Source organism: Aricia agestis, chromosome 6 (assembly GCF_905147365.1).
Source record: "Aricia agestis chromosome 6, ilAriAges1.1, whole genome shotgun sequence".
Classification (NCBI taxonomy): Eukaryota; Metazoa; Arthropoda; class Insecta; order Lepidoptera; family Lycaenidae; genus Aricia; species Aricia agestis.
Window position 1 is genome coordinate 11295547 of NC_056411.1, and position 12371 is coordinate 11307917.

At 37.2% G+C, this 12371-nt stretch overlaps 1 protein-coding gene and 1 long non-coding RNA gene across 2 annotated transcripts in view; both read right to left on the reverse strand.

Moving 5' to 3' along the window:
* The window catches only part of LOC121728374 (fatty acid synthase-like), a 125531-nt gene that overhangs the window by 85976 nt on the left and 27184 nt on the right, over nucleotides 1-12371 (reverse strand). The gene's annotated exons all lie outside the window — the stretch shown is intronic.
* On the reverse strand, nucleotides 11057-12362 carry LOC121728388. Its single transcript, XR_006035791.1, has 3 exons — nucleotides 12309-12362; nucleotides 11617-11782; nucleotides 11057-11147 (listed from the first exon to the last, which is right to left on the reverse strand). It is a non-coding gene; the product is annotated as an uncharacterized LOC121728388 (long non-coding RNA).

Consider the following 12371-nt stretch of genomic DNA (forward strand, 5'->3'; position numbering starts at 1 on the left):
TGTTTAATAATATTATCACTTGGTATAATAATAATCAATCTATCTTATCTTATGTAGAACTCCTACTGCATTTCTAATCCATACTATCCATACTATCCATACTATCCATACTATCCATACTATCCATACTAATATTATAAATGCGAAAGTATCTCTGTCTGTCTGTCTGTCTGTCTTGCTTTCACGCCAAAACTACTGAACCGATTGCAATGAAATTTTATATACAGTTATTCTAGAGTCTGAGAAAGGACATAGGCTACATTTGATGTGGGAAAATATCTTATTTCCATGAAAATATCGATGAAAATGAATTCGCATTGCGCGTGGCCAGCGCTCATCCCGGGGGTCCTGGGTTCGAGTCCCGCAGGCGGAACAAAAAGTTTTCAATGTTCCTGGGTCTTGGATGTGTATTAAAATAAAATTTCAAAAATCTTAAACATATTTTATGTATAATACTAGCTGTTGCCCGCGACTTCGTCCGCGTGGACTTTAGTTTATAGCGCGCGGTGTCAACAAAATTTGTGTCAAATTTAAAAACTTTTTAAAATCCTGGTAAGTGCTTCCGGTGTAGCGCGGCCCTTAATTAATCAAAATACCCAAAAACAGCTATGCAGTGTGCACATAATCTATACTAATATTATAAATGCGAAAGTATCTCTGTCTGTCTGTCTGTCTGTCAGTCTCGCTTTCACGCCAAACGCCAAAAGTATCTCTGTCTGTCTGTCTGTCTGTCTGTCTGTCAGTCTCGCTTTCACGCCAAACGCCAAAACTTCCGAACCGATTGTAATGAAATTTTGTATACAGATAGTCTAAAGCCTGAGAAAGGACATAGGCTACTTTTTTACTAGAAAAAAGGGTTGTAAGGGGGTGAAAATGTGTAAATTTGTTCAAATTAACGTAAAAAAGTAAAAAAGTAACTACGCGTAAGCGAGCGGGCAAATCGCAAAGAAATCTTGATGATATTATATCGCTAATCAAGGCGACCGATCCTGAATTATTGCCTGTTTTTGTGGCGAGAGACTTAGATAAGTTACCACCGGTGACATTCGACCATATCGATGTTTCAAGCCTGTTAAAAAGATTACTGCTATTTGAAAAGTCGTTGGAGGATATTAAATGTGATTACGTTCGCAAAAATGACCTCGAGGATAAATTGACTGAATTCATGCGATTAGAAGATCGTTTTAACATAAATACATTTCGTGGGGGTGCAAATATGTTCGATAGCGGGCCGCAAGCCATATCCGAAACTCTTCAAAATGACTTTGAAAAAATAACCGACGAGTTAAAACAAAAAACTAGTTGTGCCATTAGTGCAAGTGAGACCACGTCACCTACCCATAACACAGTAAGGTGTGCGAGTGAGATGAAGCTATCGGCAGACGTCACTGATAAGCATGACTTGCCAATTAGTACTAACTGTTACACGAAAGAAACCAAAATAATGTCGGGATTAAAGGACAATAATAAGACGTGCGAAAATAATAATTCTAATCACGAAAACGACTGGACGGTGGTGCGTTATAAAAACAGGCAGAATAAGAAGTTTGCAACTAAATTAGGCAGTGCTAAACTTGATCATAGTGTAAACAATTTTAAAGCTGCTGATACAAAAGTGCCGTTGTTTATATCGAACGTGCATTGTGATGTGACGGAGCAGGATATAAATGAGTATGTACAGAAGAAAACCGGTGAGTCAGTTTCTGTCATAAAAATTATATTAAAAATCTCAGAAAGTACAATGCCTTTAAAATTTATGTAAACAAGTACAAAGTTAGCATGTTTCTAGACGATCAATTGTGGCCCGCTGGAGTAACATTTAGACGATTTATTAATTTTAAGTCATTTAGTAGTGAGGCACAGGAAAATAAGTTAAAAAATGGATAGTTCACGGCTAATTAGATGTATCTTAGCAAGCTATAACTGTAAATCTATTAAGAGGTCAATGGAGGGTGTAAAAATGCTATGCGACACAGCTGATATAATAGCACTACAGGAGACCTGGCTATTGCCGCACGAGCTTTCGTTATTAAATACGATCGACGACAACTTCTGCGCCACTGGCACTTCTGCGGTGGATACCTCGGCGGGCCTGCTTATCGGGAGGCCATATGGAGGTGTGGCCCTATTATGGAAAAAGAGTGCATTTCAGTCAGTGTCAGTGATAAAGTGTGACAATGTTCGTACTGTGGCAATAAAAGTAACAGTGGGCCATAGATCTTCTGTAATATTTAGTTTATATATGCCCACTAATTGTATTGAAAATTTACCTTTGTTTACTGAATGTTTAAGCAATATTCAATCTGTTATAGAAATTGAAAAGAACTGTGGGACCGAGGCATTTTACATTCTGGGCGACTTTAATGCGCATCCCAATGAATTATTTTATAATGAATTATTAAATTTTTGTACTGATAATCAGTTGTATTGTGCTGATATAGATTTTCTAGGACTGCAATCTGGTAGTTTTACTTTTCGTAGTGATGCGCACGGATGTGTAAGGTGGTTAGACCATTGCATCGTTACCCAGTCAGCAAGGGCAACAGTTAATAATATATTGGTAAAGTACGATGTTTTTTGGTCTGACCACTTCCCGCTTATGATAGAATGCAACATAAATAAGCTGAACGAAAAAATTCAGTCGTCTTTTAAAAATGAGTATGCTAACATTATTTGGGGGGAAAGGCAGCCAAACCAAGTTCGTAAATATAATGAAATATGTCACTCAATGCTCCGTGACATTAATTACCCTGCAGAGTTAGAACAATGCAGTGGCATATCATGTAAAAATACTGATCATCATATAGTTATAGATATATTGTATAATGATATTGTAAATGCTTTGTCGGTTGCAGCTAAACAGAGCTATACTGTTAAAAAGCGTAAAAATAAACATGTAGCCGGCTGGAACAAGTATGTAGCCGGCGCTCATAGGGAAGCTAGAATTAAGTTTCAGAGATGGGTGTTAGCAGGAAAACCAACTAGTGGTTTAATATAATATGAAGAAATGGTGAGGGCGCGTAAAATTTTTAAGTCGAAATTAAAATGGTGTCAAAATAGACAAGAGCAATTAAAAATGGACATGCTGGCAACTAATCATTCTGCAAAAGATTTTAGAGCTTTCTGGAAAAATACGAATAAATTAAATGCCAAATCAAGTTTCCCTGTAAGCGTCGACGGTATTGAGGATCATAAAATGATTTCTGATTTATTTAGAAATCATTTTAATGTAAAGTCACCCCTGGGAACTCATCGTTGTAATGGGAGTGATGTTGACACCATTATGACCGGATCACAGTGTACATTATTCACTGCCAAAAGCATAAATAAGGTTATAAAAAGAATGCAAAGAGGAAAATCGCCCGGTCATGATGGTCTCAGCATCGAACATTTTAAATTTGCTGGAGTGCATTTGCCAAGAGTTCTGGCCATGCTATTTAATTTATGCCTGTGTCACTCATATCTGCCAGATCTTCTAATGCGTACCGTAGTCGTGCCGATAGCTAAAAATAAAACGGGAGACTCGTCCGACAAAACTAACTATCGGCCTATCTCACTCGCCACTATAACAGCTAAGGTGCTCGATAGTCTATTGAACGGTACTCTTGAACAATTTATTCGTTTGCACGATGCGCAGTTCGGGTTTAGGGCAGGTCTGTCCACTGAAACAGCTATATTGAACCTGAAACACACAGTCACCTACTACACAAAGAGAAAGACGCCAGTATACGCCTGTTTTTTGGACCTGTCCAAGGCATTTGACCTTGTACACTATAATCTCCTGTGGAAGAAGCTGGAAAGAGCAGGTGTACCCCCTGAAACTATTTCTCTTCTAAGGTACTGGTACTCAAATCAGACCAACCGGGTGAGATGGGCCGGTACTCTATCAGACGAGTACAAACTTGAATGTGGCGTGAGACAAGGTGGATTGAGTTCTCCAATCCTGTTCAATCTCTATGTCAACCAGCTTATAGAGCGACTCAGCAGCACACATGTTGGATGCTTCATAGATGGCATTAGTATGAACAATATTAGTTATGCAGATGATATGGTGCTGCTGAGTCCCTCGATAGGTGGCTTGAGGAAACTCCTGCGCATATGTGAGTCATACGCGGAGGAACACGGTCTTAAATATAATTCAAAAAAGAGTGAATTGCTGATTTTCAAAGCAGGAAAGAATTATCCTGAACGTGTTCCTTCAGTGTATCTGAATGGAGTTGCCTTAGAGCGGGTACAAAATTTTAAATATCTGGGTCATATTGTGACCGATGACCTCAGGGATGACGAGGACATGGAGAGGGAACGTAGAGCGTTAGCGGTTCGAGGTAATATGCTCGCCCGTAGGTTTACTCGTTGTGCAACTCGGGTTAAGATTCTATTGTTTAAAGCTTATTGCCAGTCTTTTTATTCGAGTGCCCTATGGGTTGGGTATAGGAATCGAACCTGTGACGCTCTGCGCGTCCAGTACAACAATACTTTCAGAATGCTGCTGGGGCTACCGCGGCGCTGTAGCGCTTCTGGTATGTTTGCCTCTGCGCGTACCGACGGTTTTAAAGCGGTAATACGCAAAAAAACAGCTTCACTTTTCCAACGTCTACGAAAATCAAACAACAGCATTCTGAAAGTAATTGCAGATAGATTTGACTGTTCTATCCAAGAACATTGGATAAGGATAGTAATAGGAGTAATTTAAGTTAAGGAAAATTATTACTAACATCACTAACATAATATTTAGTATGTTTTATAAGCATTTGTTATTATTTATTATTATAAATTTGTAACTAACACACTAACACTACTATGGGCACATTGTTTTGTCTGAAATAAATGTTTTTCATTCATTCATTCATTCAAATTAAGTTAGTTCCAACAATTCATAATAGATGGCGCCGTGCGTCTTCTACATCGCGCTGACGCTTGCTCAAAAGTCTTTCTATAAGACGTGGTATCATCTTTTTAAGTTTCGATTTTTTTTCGATTGTTATATCTATTCTACGGTATTAAATAACTCATTACTTTATCTGTGCAGTGACGTAACCTTAAATCTATCAATGATAAATAGTTTATGGGTAAAGTTGTGTAATTGGAGGGCTAAATAAGCTTTAAAATTTGGCATAAAATATAAAGTTTAATATAAAAAAATGAAATACTTATTATGTGCACACTGCACAGCTGTATTGATTTAAGGGGTACCAGGGTTTTTTTATAAAAGCTTTTGACACCAATTTTGTTGACATCGCGCGCTATAAACTGAAGTCCACGCGGACGAAGTCGCGGGCAACAGCTAGTATTATATACATTACATGAAATACTTTTATATACATATGAATTCAAAGTTATAAACAATAGATTAACATAATCTATTATTTATCACGATAAGTTATACTAATACTATAGTAACTATAATTGAGGTACATATTAAATACAATAAGTTACATATCCTTTATAACAATTGGGTATTATCTATATCTATACATAAATATCTGCTGGTTACATATGGCGTATTTGCTTTTTTCAGATACATACAATGTTGTTAGCAGCGTTTTTTTTTTTTTTTAATATACATATTATTTATAAATAGTTCTATATACTATATATACTACACAAATAACACATTTTTAATATAAATTAAGGGTCCATATACACATTATTTATAAATAGTTTTTCATTCGGCTAATTACTAATTATTGTTATTATAAATGTTCACTATTTATCGCTAACAATCGTGGCATTACATTGGCACTATTTCAGAGCGGCGGTGTTAATTTGTGACGTCAAATGTTTGTTGAGTGCTGTGTAACCACGTGGGTTCCACATACTCCTCGTCTTCAGGTTCATATGCCACCGCCGCTCGCGCTATGGCGTCCCATTTGCGCCGAATCGGACACTCCATGCTAAACGCATTGTGCTCGCCCTCTTTACCTTCTATCTTACAGTTAATACAGCAGGGTTTTACACCTGCCTTTAGCCCCTCACACTCCGACCTGTGGTGTGGTCCGGAACAATGGCCGCACTTCGCCTGGGTCGCGCTTTCGGTGCAGAATCGCCTTCCATGCCCATATCCTAGACAGTGCGAGCACTGTATTAGGGGGGACTGGTCGGCGACTCTCACCCTCTGCATATCTATATATGCGCGCCCTTCCCTGGTGAAGCACTGCCATATGTCCGGGGACACCTCAAGTACGACATGCTCCGTGCGGGGGTCTCTTGACTTCCTTCTATATTTAACACGTACCCTGTCCTCATCCCCATCCAGTACGTACTGTATGAGGTGCTTGTTCTGATTACGGATTGCGTCACAAATGTCGTCATCCGTAATCGACTTCAGCACCCCGTACAGTATGATCTGGGGGTCCTTATTCCTTATTGTCTCAACCTCAAGCCTATCTACTCCACTCTTCACTAACTTCCTCTTTGCTCTATCTCTCTCGTTTTTATCTCTAAAACCTATTATTACTTTCCTATCTTTTCCTCTCCTTATCCTTTCCACCCTGAAACCCTCCTTTTTCGCTTCTATTATTTTCCCTACGCTATCCAATACTTCCTGTCCTGAGAATTCATTTTCTTTGTCTTTGATCGCTAAGGAGTGGACAGTCATGGGGCCCGACCTGCGCGTGGGGTTTTTACCACCCCCTTCGCTGCCTTGGCCGCATAACTCTCCACTACCTCAGTGATATCCCTCCTACTTTCCTTTGCTGCCCTCTCATTTAATTTCTCTACATATTCCTCCATCCTTTCACCCATAATGTCCTTCACTTCCTTCATATTAACGTGAATTTGTTCCCTTAATTTTTCAAAAAATTTTAATAGCAGCTCGTGGCAGTTGCATTCGTCACAATTTAGTTTTAGTTCGCACTGCACTTCTATTTCTCTCTTTTGTATGTTTTTTCCCCTATCTTCTCCTACCGAGCCTCTCCTGAATAACTCCTCTATCTCCTTAATTTTTCCTTCTAACTTTACCAAATTATCTGCTAAACCAGACCTCAAATCTCATAGTTTTAAATTCGTAGGTAACAAGTTAACAACCCTAGCGATGATTTTCGTCATAATACGTCAAATTTAAAAATTTCAACATCAGTTCTAAGACGGCATACTCTATCATTCTGTCTACTCTGGTTTGGGGCTGGAAACTTGTTTAGGATTTCACACGAATACGAATAATACTATATTCGTAGGTTTTTAACAAATTCGTCTAAACAGACCATTTACTGTCTTCTGAAATGTATTTTATTCACTATATTATTATACAAAATAAACAAGCTCTTGTTGTTTACTTTTTGACATACCTACGCCCCTAAAACTTCGTTTGTAATATGGCATGGCGCTACTGTCGCGCACGTTCCGAATACATACATATTTCAATTTTTCATAGAACTCGGCACTCATTTAGATCTTCATCCTTTTTACGGCAAAGTCCATAGACAAGAATAATGTTTGTATGGAACTTGGCTCTCCATTTTTACATTTATGTTTTTGGTGGGATTTTTTTAAAGTATCATTCTTTATAACTCTTTTTTTAGTGGTAAATGGATTTAAATCAAAATTTAAAGATATCAGCGACCTTGGTAAGGAACATAACAAACCAACAAAAAATTTTTGAATGTATAAAATTACTTCTGGCCAAAGTGAAAATAAAAATAAGAATTTTCGAAAATCCTCTTCGTAATCGGCTTATTAGATATTTACGTAATTTTCCTAAAGACTTGTAAGCAATATCTATTAGAATATAAAATGTTTCTTAAGTAAGAATACAATAAAACATGTAGTCACTAGGAATCATAAAAATGAAATGTGCATACAAGCGATATCTAGGTTACAATAATTAGTAGACGTTATGCTCAATGAAAACAATATATTATTATTTCATACAACATTTAATTCAAAACGATACATAAAATAGTAAACTATAGAATTAGATAAAAAAGTATGATTGAAATTATTGTTAAAAGTCGACAATCAAAAGTTAAGAAAAGTTATTCTCCATCATTTGACATAAAGGTAGTAGCATTTACAAGGTAAGTTTCACAAAGGTTCCTGTTGTGGAAATCTCGCAAAATATCATCATCTAAGTGTCGATTAATAATTGCTGTACACATCAAATCCAGAAGAGCACACGATAATGGTGCCTTAAGTTGATATGTGATCATTTTCTTGCTTGAATAATCTTGGAAAGAAGAATCAACTCTGGTAAGATACCTTGGGCGCAAAGAAATGATCTGGGACCTTAGTTGTTTTGGTACAGGAGTGTATTGTTGCATTACCGCCAATCTTGAATATGCTGCTTTAATCAGTTCCTTTGTGAATTGTATCGGATGAGGGATCTTGCCAACGAGTCTGTGCAAACAAGCATTTATTTTTTCATCCCAAGTCAAGTTTTTGGTTAATATGTTGTCTAATTCATCAGTGTTGTCATTGGTTAACATTGAACATAATAAGTGCTTCAGAACAGCGACCTGCAGTTCTTCTTTGGTTTTGTACTCAATTAATTGATGTTTGAAATCCGCTAAGATTTCTGTAGGAGATCCACCAATACAAAAAACGGTTCCACTGAGCCCTAAAAATGAAAAAACAAATGAATTAAAATACAACTTAAAGTTGATCGAAATGAACTAGTACGATCATGACCAGGAACATGGTTTTGGTATATAACAGAACCTAAAAAGATAATAATATATTGAAAGGGTTTTTTACAGTATTATGATCGGATAATAATTGTTACATCCTATGTTTGTCTCATGTTTATTTTCTTGTTATTTTATTCCTTTTTAGGGTTCCGTAGCCAAATAGCGAAAAACGGAACCCTTATAGATTCGTCATGTCTGTCTGTCTGTCCGTCCGTCCGTATGTCACAGCCACTTTTCTCCGAAACTATAAGAGCTATACCTACTATTGAAACTTGGTAAGTAGATGTAGTTGTGAACCGCTGTAAGATTTTGATATAAAATTGGAAAAATTATAGAAAATTTTAGGGGTCCCCATAGATACAACTGAAACAAAAAAAAATTTTTTCATCTAACCTATGCGTGTGGGGTATCTATGGATAGGTCTTCAAAAATCATATTGAGGTTTCTAATATTATTTTTTTATAACCTGAATAGTTTGTGAGAGAGAATCTTCCAAAGTGGTAAAATGTGTCCCCCGTCCCCCCTCCCCCCTCCAACTTCTAAAGTAGGGGCATGATAAGTCTAAAAAAAATATATGATGTAGGTACATTACTACAAAAACTACCAACAAAAATTGGTTCGAACGAGATCTAGCCAGTAGTTATTTTTATACGTCATAAATGGTAAACCTTAATTTAACTTTCATTAAATCAACTGAAATATGAAAATAAATCAAAAACCTCTTAATTTCATAAAAATAAACCTTATTTCTGCTGCGGAACCCTTCATGGGCGAGTCCAACTCGCACTTGGCCGGTTTTTAAAATATATATTTTCAATGATTTAACTATATACTTGCCATTTTCTTCTAATATAGCTGCCATTTCAAGAGCCACTAGAACTCCACTTTCGTAGCCGAGCAAATAGAATTTGTTCTTCAATACAGTTTTTTTCAGTAAAGTCTGTGCGTATCGGCTAGCGAGCTCTGTGACAGACTCGTGAGGGTAGCTTAAGCCTGGCTGCAGAACTAGCGCTGGAAGCTTGAGACTTTCACACATGATTTCAAACCGCGAGTGCAGCCCTTCTACCCCGGGAACTATGCATAGGTACGTCTGAGTTACATCAAATTCATCGTCGCGCTGTAAGAAACCGGTTTTACCGTTATTTTAAAATATTAATTTGGAATTGACGTTGTATGTACAAAGCAATGTCCTATAGATGCATATGACGTGATTAATGGCTGCCATACATGCTACGGTCTATCGGAGACTGTGGACTGTGCAGGTATGCCGCGGTGCAGGTAGACCGGAATGTGTATGGGAATAGACCTGTGCAGCTTTTTGAGCCTGCACAGTGCACAGGCGACCGGCACAAAATCAAAAATCAATTCTTTCGAGTGAAACCTGCGCAGGTATAACTGCACAGGTGATCTCTCCAGTAGACCGTAGCGTGTATGGCTTACATAAGTGTTCAGAATAAAGTATTTTAATGGAGGTTTTATGGAGTGCTACAAACATTCGTTGCAGCATCCAGTGTTCCTTAAGTTTCATTCTCGGGTCAATTCTTTATTCGTAAACGACAAGACCATGAACTCAAATATACCTAATAAGTATAACAAATTATGAATTAGATATTCTAAATTTTAGGCCAGATTGGACCAAGGAATTGTGCTGTCCCATACACACTTTATTCCCTCTTTTTAGTCCCTTAGTCATACAAACAACACAACACGCAAATTATAAGTTTAATTAGGTTGTGCTTTGATTGCATATTATTCAAGACAAAGGTTTTAATATAACTAGATATTATTCAATAGACTAGCTAACCCGGCAAAGGTTGTTTGGCCATAATATGGATAAATTGGTGGCAAATGATTATGATCGATAATTATTATAATAATATTATAGTTGCACAGTGCACTGCAATTAATGCTAGTTGCAAATTAAAATACGAGTATGCCCAGATTGTCTTGTATTTTTTCATGTTACAATCGAACAAACGAATAGCTTAGAATTAATCATTATTGTAAGCACCCCATGACGAAACAAAGTGGAAACACAGCTGTCAGGCTGTGTGGTAGGCTACCTACATGCTACCTACCATAGATGAGCAAGTTGTCAAAGTCGGCAAAAATGTCATTTCTGCGGTCGCCAACAGGTCGTCGTGTATCACGGTCGAAAAATAGGAACCTAAGCCACTTGTTTCTTTAAAATCGTGGCCGAAGATTTCTTCTTCCAACTCCATGATCCTACAGAATTGCAATAGCTTAGTATAGAGCATTTCATATAAGAGAAAAACTAAAAAAACAACATTATTATCATTAATTTATTGAAAACATTGACAGAGATCATATTAAGTAACTACAAACTGAAACAAGATACTTACGTCCTTATAGTCAGCATTTCAATATCTTCAACTTTCCAAGATATGTCATAAGCATCACTTAAGTATCTCTGGGTAGCTAAAAGATTGGTTTGGTGTATCCCAAAGTCTTTTAAAGTTTTGTCCAGATTTTCCTTTTTGCCCGAGCTTTCTTTATCTATTCCTGAAAATTACACAAAGGCGAGCAGACGTTCAAAATTTGTTGACAAGTAATATTTGACAATAATTTTTACCTATTGGTGTATTTTTTTATGTTTTAAAATTAACATTTTTTTTTTATTGTTCCTTAAGTTTATATCTGTTACAGTGATTATGTGATTATACTCGTAATATTATTATGTACTAGATGACGCCCGCAACTCCGTTGCGCCAAAACTCGTTTATCGCGCGGGAACCGTACATTTTTCCGGGATAAAAAGCATCCTATGTCCTTTCCCGGGACTCAAAGTATCTCCATGCCAAATTTCAGCAAAATCAGTTCAGCGGTTTGAGCGTGAAGAGGTTACAGACAGACAGACAGACAGACACACTTTCACATTTATAATATTAGTATGGATTTTATGTGATGACGAACAAATTCTTGTGATTTCTTAGTATGATTCAATTTCTAGTAATTTAAGTTCTTTAATTACCTGCAATTTTCATCAGCTGATGAAGGAAATAATTTTGCGGCTCCGCAGGAATGTGTGCTAAAATATTTTTGTCACTAGAATGAGCTGCTTGGACCACTGCGCTCTCCAAGGCATCAATAGCATTGTTGATGGACAATATGTTGTTTGAAAACTCCTTCCCGTTAATCTAAATGAAAATCTTAAATAAGAATACTTACGTAGATACCTATTTAATTAATTTTTAACTAAGTGTGAGGTGTTAGACTTAGCAGCTTTATATCATGTATGTTTTGCCCTAGTTTAGGATTCTTATTTCCCTCGTTTATTCTTAACGGGACATCGTCATCTAAATAATATCTGCATGTATGGCTGGTTTTATCGTTAAGCGTTTCGGCAGCACCGTTGGAGTTCCGCGCGTTCGGATATGAATGGGGGTAGTAGTAGCGTTTTAGACCGGTATAAATAGTCAGTACTCAAGATGCATCTCGGTCTCAAGACACGGTTCAGGCTCTGTGATTGGTTGGCTGTCAAAATTTGGACCAGTCATAGAGCCGAACCGCCTCTTGAGACCGAGGTCTGAGATGCATCTTGAGTACTGACTATTTATATCTTCCCTAAAGTCGCACGCTTGAGCAGTGCCGTTCGTCCATTCGTTTGATACAGCTTCGAAAGCGCGATATATATATTTTTTAATAGTGCAACTTTAAACTTACTGTTTTATTCATTGGTATTGTAATGTTGATAATCTTATCTTGTAGCGGGCTGAATTTAGTGAT